The sequence below is a fragment of the Pristiophorus japonicus genome, chromosome 12 (assembly GCF_044704955.1).
Source record: "Pristiophorus japonicus isolate sPriJap1 chromosome 12, sPriJap1.hap1, whole genome shotgun sequence".
NCBI lineage: Eukaryota > Metazoa > Chordata > Chondrichthyes > Pristiophoridae > Pristiophorus > Pristiophorus japonicus.
Window position 1 is genome coordinate 52,678,889 of NC_091988.1, and position 13,527 is coordinate 52,692,415.

At 44.6% G+C, this 13,527-nt stretch overlaps 1 protein-coding gene across 2 annotated transcripts in view; it reads left to right on the top strand.

Annotated features, from left to right (window-relative positions):
• Positions 1–13,527, top strand: part of ttll3 (tubulin tyrosine ligase-like family, member 3) — a 114,041-nt gene that overhangs the window by 2,893 nt on the left and 97,621 nt on the right. The window contains exons 2-3 of one of the 2 annotated variants that reach the window (XM_070895459.1): positions 1,131–1,288; positions 2,264–2,372. The gene's annotated coding sequence lies outside the window, so the exon portion shown is untranslated. The remainder of the gene's footprint in view (positions 1–1,130; positions 1,289–2,263; positions 2,373–13,527) is intronic. The other variant, XM_070895460.1, reaches the window with a different exon arrangement.

Genomic DNA, 13,527 nt, shown 5'->3' on the forward strand with positions numbered 1-13,527 from the left:
ACAATTAGCTCAATTAGTGTCGTTCGTCCACTAGTGAAACATACAATAGAATTTGTAAACTTGTATTAATGCTGTTAAAAGTTACCTTAATGTCTAGACTGTCATTTTCCACGTGGTAATAATTGTATGTAGTCTGCACAAGGTGGGAAATGGCAATGGGATAATGAAAGACTGAGATTGAAAGACAGGGAAAGAGAATGAAAACACAATTTAAAAATAAGACAAAGACTGAAAATAATAGACAACAGCAATAATAGAAAAAAAAAACTTTTATTTATACAATGCCTTTAACGTAGTAAAACATCCCAAGGTGCTTCACAGCAGTGTTGCAAGGCAAATCAGATAAATTTGACACCGAGCCACAAAAGAAGAAATTAAGGCAGATGACTAAAAGCTTGGTCAAAGAGGTAGGTTTTAAGGAGCATCTTAAAGGAGGAAAGAAAGTTCGAGAGGCAGAGAGGTTTAGGGAGAGAATTCCAGAACTTAGGACCCAAACAGTTGAAGGCAGTTATAATGAGAGATGTTCAAGAGGGTAGAATTTGAGAGGCACAGACATCTTGTGGGGTTGTGAGGCTGAAAAAGATTACAGAGATAGGAAGGGGCAAGTCCATGGAGGAATTTGTAAACGAGGATGAGAATTTTGAAATTGAGGCATTGGTTAACCGGGAGCCAATGTAGGTCAGAAAGCACAGGGGTGATGGGTGATCGTGACTTGGTGCGAGTTAGGACACGGGCTGCTGAGTTTTGGATGACCTCAGGTTTACGTAGTGTAGAATGTGGGAGTCCAGCCAGGAGTTAGTTGGAGTAGTCAAGTCTAGAGGTAACAAAGGCATGAATGAGGGTTTCAGCAGCAGAAGAGCTGAGGGAGGGGTGGAGACGGGCAATGTTACGGTGGTGGAAAAGGGCAGTTTTTGTTATGAGGTAAGAAAGAGCGAAACTAAAAACCGAGAGATAATTTAAAAAACAGCAATGTCCCGAAGATTCATCTTCAATTCCTTAAACTCCAAGACAATCCCGGAGGGTTTACAACCTTCGTGTAACATATGGTGTAACAGTATAGGAAACATTGTAACACGATATCACACAAGATTACTAGAGACATCAAAACTGACACGTTCAATCCCTGTTAGTCAAACAGTACCTGCAGACAAACCTTCTCCTGGATTCAACACACAAGATGAAACTGATTGAGGATCTGTTGAGATCAATGATTGAGGGGCATATCTTCTAGTCAACATTTGTACCAGTTACCCTATGAATAAACATTCTGGGCCATTTCTGAACACAGGTAATGTTTCTTTCTTTTCATGATATTGACTTTGGTGTTTCCTTTTTTTTGTTCCTTCTGGGAGGGGACAGACTAGCTCAGCCACAGACTAACATACCTAGACCACCACCCATTGGCTAGCAGGGAACTCATGTTTAGTCAGTCAGCGAGTCAGTGTGGATAATGATTTCCCATTTAAGACATTCCACCAATGTGAACTGCACTTTCTATTAACACAACAAAGAATTGATGGCACTGCAGCTGACAGACTGGAGTGACAAACCGGCATCAATGGGACTGAGGAAACTCACCCTGGCTGTATCAGTTATGTGCCTCATTTCCAGTTTTTATTTTAGTTTAAATTTCCCAGCAATATTCAGTTTTTATTTCATTTTTCATTTTATGAAGAAAGGTTGAGCAGCTTGGGCCTATACTCATTGGAATTTAGAAGAATGAGAGGTGATCGTATTGAAACGTATAAGATTCTGAGGGGGCTTGACGGGGTAGATGCAGAGAGGATGTTTCCCCTCATGAGGGAATCTAGGGGACATGGTTTCAGAATAAGGGGTCACCCATTTAAAACAGAGATGAGGAGGAATTTCTTCTCTCAGAGGGTTATGAATCTTTGGAATTCTCTACCCCAGAGAGAGCTGTCGAGGCTGGGTCATTGAACATAATTAAGGTGGTGATAAAAATATTTTTGAATGATAAGGGAGTCCAGGGTGATGGGGAACAGGCAGGAAAGTGGAGTTGAGGTCAAGATCAGATCAGCCATGATCTTATTGAGCAGGCTCGAGGGGCCAAATGGCCTACTCCTGCTCCTCTTTCTTATGTTCTTATGTTCTTTTTAAAAATTACACCCAAATGAAAACTAAGAGGAATATTCAATATCACAAAACATTTTTCTCACTTTTATTCCTTTTTAAAATTAGTTTATTTTTTAAATGCTTCTTTCTAATTCTACTTAAATGATATAATCTTTTTTATATTTTTTAGCTAGTATACCACAGAGAAGATGAAAGAAAATGCTGCAGCCATATTGGACACTATCAGCATGTGCAGTTGAAAGAGACACACACAACCAAATCTCTTGAGAATCAAAAAAGTGAGATTTTTTTTGAAATTATGCATGTTGGCAAATTTAGTAGTTCTCAGGATTAAATCAATAAAATCTGACTGTAGCTAAATCCAGAGATTTTTAATTTATCTGTATAAAAGATATATATTTAAAAACTGAAAATAATGAGCCTAATGTGTCTGGCAGGTTGCAGTGATGGGTCTCCAGGGGCCCTGGGAGGGAAGTCTAATTTTCTTGAAACTCAAAACATCTAACCTTTTGATCTTTCATATCATAGAGGGATTATAGGTCACTCAGCCTATTATGTACTTTTAAGGATGTTCCATGATTGACAGTAATTTCACTCCACACTCAGCACTGCGCACCTCCAATTCTGGCCTCTTGCGCAACCCCAATTTTCATCGTTCCACCATTGACGGCCGTGCCTTCAGCTGCCAAGGCCGTAAGCTCTAGAATTCTCTCCCTAAACCTCTCCAGCTCTCTCTTCTTTCAAGATGCTCCTTCAAACCTATCTCTTTGGCGAAACTTTTGTTCTCCTGTCTGAATATCTGTGTGTGTGACTCGGTGTCAAATTTTGTCTGGTAATGCTCCTGTGAGGTGCCTTGATGCATTTTACTATGTTAAAGGCACCAAAGAAATACAAGTAGATTACATCAGGTTGTTGCTCCTAGATCAACGGTGAGTACGATGTCTGTTTAACAGTGTGAAGTCTCAGAGTAAAAGAGGAGTAGTGACATTAACGGGCATATCTCCATCACTTTCCGGTAGAGTTGTGGTTGCCAGCATGAGCTATGTTTACAGAACATGAGCTATGCTTATAAGAACATAAGAATTAGGAACAGGAGTAGGCCATCTAGCCCCTCGAGCCTGCTCCGCCATTCAATAAGATCATGGCTGATCTGGTCGTGGACTCAGCTCCACTTACCCGCCCTCTCCCCGTAACCCTTAATTCCCTTATTGCTTAAAAATCTATCTATCTATCTTTGACTTGAAAACATTCAATGAGCCAGCCTCAACTGCTTCCTTGGGCAGAGAATTCCACAGATTCACAACCCTCCGGGAGAAGAAATTCTTTCTCAACTCGGTTTTAAATTGGCTCCTCCATATTTTGAGGCTGTGCCCCCTAGTTCTAGTCTCCCCCACCAATGGAAACAACCTCTCTGCCTCTATCTTGTCTATCCCTTTCATGATTTTAAATGTTTCTATAAGATCACCCCTCATCCTTCTGAACTCCAAGGAGTAAAGACCCAGTCTACTCAATCTATCATCATAAGTTAACCCCCTCATTTCTCGAATTAGCCTAGTGAATCGTCTCTGTACCCCTTCCAAAGCTAGTATATCCTTCCTTAAGTAAGGTGACCAAAACTGCACGCAGTACTCCAGGTGCGGCCTTACCAATACCTTATACAGTTGCAGCAACACCTCCCTGCTTTTGTACTCCATCCCTTTCGCAATGAAGGCCAACATTCCATTTGCCTTCCTGATTACCTGCTGCACCTGCAAACTAATCTTTTGGGATTCATGCACAAGGAGCCGGGCGCGGTGGCGCGCGCCTGTTATCCGGCGACTCGGAGGCTGAGGCTATCGGATTACTCAAAAGAGTTTCATGCACAAGGACCTGCAATTTCTGCGGTCTGGAAGAGTCTGTGTTCCATGTTTTTATGGAATGCACAAGGTTGCAGCCCCTGTTTTATTATTTGAAGGGGCTGCTCCTGAAATTCTGGCTGCACTTCAGTCCCACTCTCCTGATCTTTGGGCACCCTGTGCGGAGGGGAGCGGGTAGGTCCGAAGGCCTCCTCGTAGGACTGCTCCTGGGCACGGCCAAGGGTGCCATCAGCCGGTCCAGGCAGCGGGCGGTCGAGGGGGTCGTTCAACCTGACTGCCTGCCTCTCTTCCGCTCTTACATCCGGTCCAGGGTGTCCTTGGAGATGGAGCACGCGGTGTCCACCGGTATGCTCGCGGCCTTCCGCGAGAGGTGGGCACCGGAGGGACTGGAGTGCATCATCACGCCCGGCAACCAAATTTTAATTTGATTTTACGTTTTAAAGTTTAATTTGTTTTAATTGCCGGTGCTTTTAGTGTCCCCCTCTCCTTTTATAGGGGGCACTGGAAAAAGGAAAATTTGATTTTAGTGCCCAAAAAAAAACCCACAAAAAAACCCCCAAAAAAAACAAAAAAAAAGGGCCTTGTAAATGTCTTGTGTGTGTCATCCAGGTCGGGTGGCACGGATACATGTTTTATGTTTTGCAGGTTAACTCAAAAGAGTTTCATGCACAAGGACCCCCAGGTCCCTCTGCACCACAGCATGTTGTAATTTCTCCCCATTCAAATAATATTCCCTTTTACTGTTTTTTTTCCCAAGGTGGATGACCTCACATTTTCCGACATTGTATTCCATCTGCCAAACCTTAGCCCATTCGCTTAACCTATCCAAATCTCCTTGTAGTCTCTCTGAGTCCTCTACACAACCCGCTTTCCCACTAATCTTAGTCTCATCTGAAAATTTTGTTACACTACACTCTGTCCCCTCCTCTAGGTCATCTATGTATATTGTAAACAGTTGTGGTCCCAGCACTGATCCCTGTGGCACACCACTAACCACTGATTTCCAACCGGAAAAGGACCCATTTATCCCGACTCTCTGCTTTCTGTTCGCCAGCCAATTCTCTATCCATGCTAATACATTTCCACTGACTCCGCGTACCTTTATCTTCTGCAGTAACCTTTTGTGTGGCACCTTATCGAATGCCTTTTGGAAATCTAAATACACCACATCCATCGGTACACCTCTATCCACCATGCTCGTTATATCCTCAAAGAATTCCAGTAAGTTAGTTAAACATGATTTCCCTTTCATGAATCCATGCTGCGTCTGCTTGATTGCACTATTCCTATCCAGATGTCCCACTATTTCTTCCTTAATGATAGTTTCAAGCATTTTCCCCACTACAGATGTTAAACTAACCGGCCTATAGTTACCTGCCTTTTGCCTGCCCCCTCTTTTAAACAGAGGCGTTACATTAGCTGCTCTCCAATCCGCTAGTACCTCCCCAGAGTCCAGAGAATTTTGGTAGATTATAACGAATGCATCTGCTATAACTTCCGCCATCTCTTTTAATACCCTGGGATACATTTCATCAGGACCAGGGGACTTGTCTACCTTCAATCCCGTTAGTCTGTCCAGCACTACCTCCCTAGTGATAGTGATCATCTCAAGGTCTTCCCTTCCCACATTCCTATGACCAGCAATTTTTGGCATGGTTTTTGTGTCTTCCACTGTGAAGACGGAAGCAAAATAATTGTTTAAGGTCTCAGCCATTTCCACATTTCCCATTATTAAATCCCCCTTTTCATCTTCTGAGGGACCAACATTTACTTTAGTCACTCTTTTCCGTTTTATACATCTGTAAAAGCTTTTACTATCTGTTTTTGTTTTGCGCAAGTTTACCTTCGTAATCTATCTTCCCTTTCTTTATTGCTTTTTTAGTCATTTTTTGCTGTTGCTTAAAATCTTCCCAATCCTCTAGTTTCCCACTAACCTTGGCTACCTTATACACATTGGTCTTTGATTTGATACTTTCTTTTATTTCCTTGCTTATCCACGGCTGGTTATCTCTTCTCTTGCCGCCCTTCTTTTTCACTGGAATATATTTTTGTTGCGCATTATGAAAGAGCTCCTTAAAAGTCCTCCACTGTTCCTCAATTGTGCCACCGTTTAGTCCTTGTTTCCAGTCTACTTTAGCCAACTCTGCCCTCATCCCACTGTAGTCCCCTTTGTTTAAGGATAGTACTCTCGTTTCTGACACAACTTCCTCATCCTCAATCTGTATTACAAATTCAACCATATTGTGATCACTCATTCCGAGAGGATCTTTTACGAGGAGATCGTTTATTTTTCCTGTCTCGTTACACAGGACCAGATCCAAAATGGCTTGCTCCCTTGTAGGCTCTGTTACATACTGTTCTAAGAAACAATCCCGTATGCATTCTATGAATTCCTCCTCCAGGCTACCCCCTGCGATTTGATTTGACCAATCGATATGTAGGTTAAAATCCCCCATAACTACTGCCGTTCCTTTTTCACATGCCTCCATTATTCCCTTGATTATTGCCCGCCCCACCATGAAGTTATTATTTGGGGGCCTATAAACTACGCCGACCAGTGACTTTTTCCCCTTACTATCTCTAATCTCCACCCACAATGATTCAACATTTTGTTCATTGGAGCCAATATCATCCCTCACAACTGCCCTGATATCATCCCTTATTAACAGAGCTACCCCACCTCCCTTCCCTTCCTGCCTATCTTTCCGAATCGTCAGATACCCCTGTACGTTTAATTCCCAGTCCTGGCCACCTTGCAACCATGTCTCTGTAATGGCCACCAAATCATACCCATTTGTAATGATTTGTGCCGTCAACTCATTTACTTTATTTCTAATGCTGCGTGCATTTAGGTATAGTGTTTTCATCCTCGTTTTTAAACCATGATTTTTAGTTTTTACCCCTCCTGCAGCCCTTTTATATTCAGTGGCCCTTTTTGTTTCTTGCCTTTGGTTTCTCTGCCCTCCACTTTTACTCATCTCTTTTCTGTCTTTTGTTTTTGTCTCCTTTTTGTTTCCCTCTGTCTCCCTGTATTGGTTCCCATCCCCCTGCCATATTAGTTTAACTCCTCACCAACAGCACTAGCAAATACTCCCCCTAGGACATTGGTTCCGTTCCTGCCCAAGTGCAGACCGTCCGGTTTGTACTGGTCCCACCTCCCCTAGAACCAGTTCCAATGCCCCACGAATTTGAATCCCTCCTTGCTGCACCACTGCTCAAGCCACGTATTCATCTGTGCTATCCTGCGATTCCTACTCTGACTAGCACGTGGCACTGGTAGCAATCCCGAGATTACTACTTTTGAGGTCCTACTTTTTAATTTAACTCCTAGCTCCTTAAATTCGTCTCGTAGGACCTTATCCCTTTTTTTTTACCTATGTCGTTGGTACCAATGTGCACCACGACAACTGGCTGTTCTCCCTCCCGTTTCCAGCTATAATCCAGCTCCTTCGCAGTCAAGGGGCGTTATCACTTCAAGCCGACAGCACCACCTCATTTCAGAAACACTCACAGTTTAACACAGAAACACAGAAACACAGAAATTTACAGCGCAGAAGGAGGCCATTTCAGCCCATCGTGTCTGCGCCGGCCGACAAAGAGCCGTACAACCCTTCGTCAGAAACAGAAACAGACAGAGCAAAGCTTTTGGATGTTAATCACAATTCTCTGATGGTTGTAAAGGACTCTGATGTTGCGATTCTCCTGTAATCACATGCAGCTTGTGGTGACGGTGTGTGAAATAGATTGGGCTGAAATTCTTGTTCAAACAGCAAATGTGTGATGAGTTTTAAATGCAGGTTCATGCACACCATGAGTTCAGCAGAAAGACTGCTTTCAGAATATATGGCAGGCGTTGACAGATTATAAAGCAGAAAGATAGCACAAACCCAAACTCAAACCCATAGACTGAAGAGGCTGTCACATGAGAATATAGTTCTCACTATTGCTTAGTAAACCTCCATTGGGGGCAAACAAAGAACAGAGCATGGCCCCTCGATACCACATACTCCTCTTGGTAGCTTTTCAAAATGTGGGTCAAAAGTTTAGTACTGTTACTATAGCTGCACTTTTTAAGTTGTTTCTTTTTACATCTTTGAGTAAACGTTCCTTTATGTTTAAATTGGGGCCCTGAAAATGTAGGGTTCAGATGGATATCTGAGATGGTGGACCACTGAGCGTTGCTTTTCCCATTTCAACACAGCCCTCCACCCCGCCCTCATTCCACCTCAAGGACAATTTGCAGGTGAGGCAGGCACCTGATGGTACCTCTCAGGTCCAACAAAAATGCAGCTTTCTGATGCTATGGCGGCCACAGAGGTGTCCTATTTTATATAAAAGAGTGGTAGGCCACAGAACTACCACAAGAAGCTGGAGAGGAGGAAACAATTAAAGTGTACCCATTCCAGCACTCCTTATGCTGTCCTGTCCTAGGCCATAACAACAGGCCTGCAGTTGTACTGCTCCCAGCACTCTGCCAGTTCCACTCCCGAGCTGACAGGAAATTCCCTGGTCTGAGCTCAGTACATCCTTATTGGCACAGCTGCAGTCAGGAACTCGCAGCATGAGTCAGAATCCTGCATCCAACCGTCTCACAATTCCTCATTTTAAAAATCTTCTTTAAAAAAAAAAATTCAGAACTCTAGATGAAGGGCCAAGGCTCCAAGTGTAGAGGACCACTAAGCTTGCAAAGAGCAGGAGATAAGGTAAAGTAAATTAAAAAGTAATGATTAGGTAATGTCATGGTTAAAGATTGTAGGCAGAACAGAAGACTAAAAGAAGTGAGGAGTTCCAAAATGTTTAGGTCTTGGAATCAAAGAGTTTGTTTTTAATTTGTTCTCAGATGTGAGCTATGTTGGCAGACTGCATTTATTGGCCTAGTTGCCCTGGGATCACGGTGGTGGGACTTCTCTTTGAAACACTGCAGTCCATGTGGTGATAACATAAGAACATAAGAGTTAGGAGCAGGAGAAGGCTATTCATCCCCTCGAGCCTGCTCCACCATTCAATGATATCATGGCTGATGTTATACCTCAACTCCATTTTCCTGCTCTATCCCCATATACCTTGATTCCCTTAATATCCAAAAATCTGTCAATCTCTGTCTTGAATATACTCAAGGACTGAGCCTCCACAGCCCTCTGGGGTAGAGAATTCCAGAGATTCACCACCCTCTGAGTGAAGACGTTTCTCCTCATCTCAGTCCTAAATGGCCGACTCCTTATTCTGAGACTGTGACCCTGGTTCTAGACTCCTCAGCCAGAGGAAACATTCTCCCTGCACCAACCTGTGATGGTGCTCTCACAATGGTGTTATCTAGGGAATTCCAAGATATAGGGCCCAAGTTTCCACAAGAAAAAAAACGGGCGCCCCTCCGAGCTGGGCGCCCGTTTTTCACGCCTAAAACGGCGCCTAATAAAATCCTCGGTATTCTCCACCGACTTACAGGTCCTGTGGCACTCGGCGCAGCCGGCACGAGCTGTGGAGCCAGGTCCCTGCGCTGAAAACAGTGCCGGGACCTCTGCACATGCGCGCTACAGTCGGCACGCAAGTGCAATGGCTCCAGGCGCCAAACTGTGTGGGAGGGGCCTGAAGCACGCAGCCCCTAGCCCTGGCCGAATGGCCTCACTGGGGCTGCGTGAATGAGGCTCCTCCCACGGTCAGCTCCTGCTCCCCGCCCGACCAGACCCGACACTCGCTCCTCTCCGCCGACCGGACCCTACTCGACACCCGCTCCCCCCCCCCCCCAACACCCGAGACCCGCTCCCACCCCCCCCCCGACCCGACACCCGCTCTCACCCCCCCGACCCGACACCCGAGACCCGCTCCCCTCCACCCCGACCGAGACCCGAGACCCGCACTCCACCCCCCCCCACCGCCCCAAGACCCGCTCCCCGCCCCGACCCGAGGCCCGCTCCCCCCCCCCCGACCCGCTCCCCGCCCTGACCCGACACCCGCTCCCCCCACCTCCCCGCCCTGACCCGACACCCGCTTCCCCCCCGCTCCTGTTCCCCGACCCCCCCCCCCCCCCGCTCTCTTCCCTCCCTCTCTCTCCCTCTCCCTCTCCCTCCCTCTCTTGCTCAGCGGCACGAATAGCTGCAGAATTCTCCCTGGCTGAAGCACTTTCACACAGGTAGGAAGATGGTTTATTTAATCTTTTCTTGGCTTATAAATGTTTATTCAGGTTGGATTTATTTGTATAATATTTGTAGAAGTATAAATAAGGATTTATTGTCGAATTTAATGAGTTCCCTTCCCCCCCACCTCGTTCTGGACGCCTAATTTGTAACCTGCGCCTGATTTTTTAATGTGTAGAATAGGTTTTTTCAGTTCTACAAAAATCTTCACTGGCGCCATTCTACTTTAGTTTGGAGTACATTTTCACTGTGGAAACTTTCAAATCAGGCGTCAGTGGCCGGACACGCCCCCTTTTAAAGAAAAAATTCTGTTCTAAACTAGAACTGTTTACCTAACTAGAACTGCAGAAAAAAAAATGTGGAGAATTGCGATTTCTAAAATAGTCCGTTCTCCACCAGTTGCTCCTAAAAATCAGGCGCGAATCATGTGGAAACTTGGGCCCATTGATCCAGTGACAATGACGGAATAGTAAGATAGGCCCAAGTCAGGATGGTGTGGGATGGGGAGGGGCACAAGGGCCATTGAAATAACTTTGGTGAATTGCTGCAGTCTCAGTTAGTCATAGGCGGTCCCTCAAAACGAGGATGACTTGCTTCCACGCCAAAAAAGGATAAGTTCACAGGTGTTTTAATGAAGGACCTGAACTACATCCTCAAGGGTGGAAGATGCCTGTGCATGGATTTTTTTAAAGTGTGGTGGCCTGTAAATCGTACATGCTGCAGCCACAGTGTGCTGTTGATGGAGGAGGTGGAGATTGAATTCCAGTGGCAGTTAGAGTAGGGGGTTTAATGAGTCTTGAATTCATTACTGGAAGGAAGAGGGACATGTATAATAATAATTTAGAAGCAATTGAAAAAAAAACAAATAGAGCATTGTGTCATATATACAGGAGTAAAATACAACTCTATAGAGACTGTGGTGGGGTTTTATAATGTGCTGGTGCACTGCATTCTAATTCTAGTCACCATATCAAAACCTTAATGGGGAAAATGTTATGAATTATTGCTTCCGATGCAAAACTTTGCCTGACAGGAAGACGCATCGGGAAAGTGGTGTGCCAAAGGCTGGAATTTTACCAACGCTGAAAGGGCGGATTTGGAGGCGGGTCAGCTGTCAAAATGGAAATGATTGACAGTTGGTCGGGAGCCCGCTGTCAACCCACCTCCACACTAGTCTCCCAGGGGTCGGGTCTCAGCATTGAACAGACCCGCCACCAAGCGGCAGGGGGGGAAATTTACATCATTAAGAGCTAGTTAAAAGCCAATTAAAGACAATTTTACCCTCTACTTAAGAACATAAGAAATAGGAGTAGGAATAGGCCATTTGGCCTTTTGAGCCTGCTCTACCATTCAGTAAGATCATGGCTGATCTTCTACCTCAACTCCACTTTCCTGCACTATCTATAAACATAGTAAGAGAGGAAGTAGTAAGGGGTTTAGCATCCTCGAAAGTAGATAAATCGCCAGGTCCTGGTGGAAATATATCCGAGGCTATTAAAAGAAGCAAGGGAGGAAATTGCGGACGCTCTGACTATCATTTCCCAATCCTTGGAGAACTGGTAACGTTATACCATTGTTTAAAAAGGGAGGAAGGGATAACCCAAGCAATTACAGGCCAGTTAGTTTAACCTCAGTGGTGGGCAAATTACTGGAATCAATTCTGAGGAACAGTATAAACCTTAATTTAGAAAGACACAGATTGATCAAGGACAGTCAGCATGGATTTGTTAAGAGAAGGTCATGTCTGACGAACTTGATTGAGTTCTTTGAGGACATAACAAGGAGGGTCGATGAGGGCAGTGCCTTTGATGTAGTTTGCATGGATTTTAGCAAGGCTTTTAACAAAGTCCCACATGGCAGACTGATCAAAAAAGTAAAAGCCACTGGATCCAAGGGAGAGTGGCAAATTGGATCCAAAATTGGCTCAGTGGCAGGAAGCAAAGGGTAATGGTTGAGGGGAGCTTTTGCGACTGGAAGACTGTTTCCAGTGAGGTTCCACAGGGCTCAGTACTCGGTCCCTTACTTTTTGTAGTATATATTAATGATTTAGACTTAAATGTAGGGGGCATGATAAAGAAATTTGCAGATGTTACAAACATTGACCGTGTGGTTGACAGTGAGGAAGAATGCTCTAGATTGCAGGAAGATATCGATGAACTGGTTAGTTGGGCAGAAAAGTGGCAAATGAAATTCAATCCGGAAAAGTGTGAGGTAATGCATTTGGGGAGGGCTAACCAGGCAAGGGAATACACAATAAATGGGAGGATACTGAGAGATGTGGAGGAACAGAGGGACCTTGGCGTACATGTCCATAGATCCTTATAGGTCGATAAGGTAGTAATGCTTTCCTTTATTGGCCGAGGCATAGAATACAAGAGCAGACAAGTTATGCTAGAATTGTATACAACACCAGTTAGCCCACAGCTTGTGCAGTTCTGGTCACCATATTACAGGAAGGATGTGATTGCACTAGAAAGGGTGCAGTGGAGATTTACGAGGATGTTGCCAGGACTGGAAAACTTTAGCTATGAGGAAAGATTGCATAGGCTGGGGTTGTTATCCTTGGAACAGAGGAGGCTGAGGGGAGATTTAATTGAGGTGTATAAAATTAGGAGGAGCCAAGATAGAATGGATAGGAAGGACCTATTTTCCTGAAAAGAGGAGTCAATAACCAGGGGGCATAGATTTAAAGTAGTTGGTAGAAGGATTAGAGGGGAGATGAGGAAAAATGTCTTCACCCAGAGGGTGGTGGGGTCTGGAACTCACTGCCTGAAAGGGTGGGAGAGCCAGAAACCCTAATCACATTTTTAAAGTACGTGGATGTGCACTTAAAGAGCCGTAATCTAGAGGGCTACGGACCTAATGCTGGAAGGTGGGATTAGGCTGGGTAGCTCTTTTTCGACTGGCACGGACATGATGGGCCGAATGGCCTCCTTCTGTGTCGTAATTTTTCTACGATTCTGTGTTTCTATACTTTTTTTGGTGATATTATAAGTGCCAATTTACCACTTGGCCTATTTTTGGCGTAGTTGTAGAGGCACGTCTGATTTTTTAGTGGCCGACTCCGACTGCGCCAAAAAGAAAAGTTCCAGGTTTCGCCGGAATAAACGTTCATTTTGGAGCAGCGCAGATTGTCCTTAAGCTCTGTGGGTGGAGCTTAAGGTCTGAGCCGAAAAACAGGTTGCCAGGGTAACGAGGGACACATTGAAGTGAAACTAAAAAACTGTCCATATTTACTTTAGGATGGCGCAGAAACTTTGGCGAAACTTGCAGATTTTAGTCTGCTCCAAAAAAAATAGCGTAGGCCAAAAAAACAGCACAGAATGGTAGCGAAAATTCAGCCCTAAGCCTCTTCCTTTGATCTAATGCTATCTTTAACTTCTCTTGTTAGCCACGGTTGGAAAACCTTTCCTGTGGGGTTTTTGTGCCTTAAAGGAATGTAT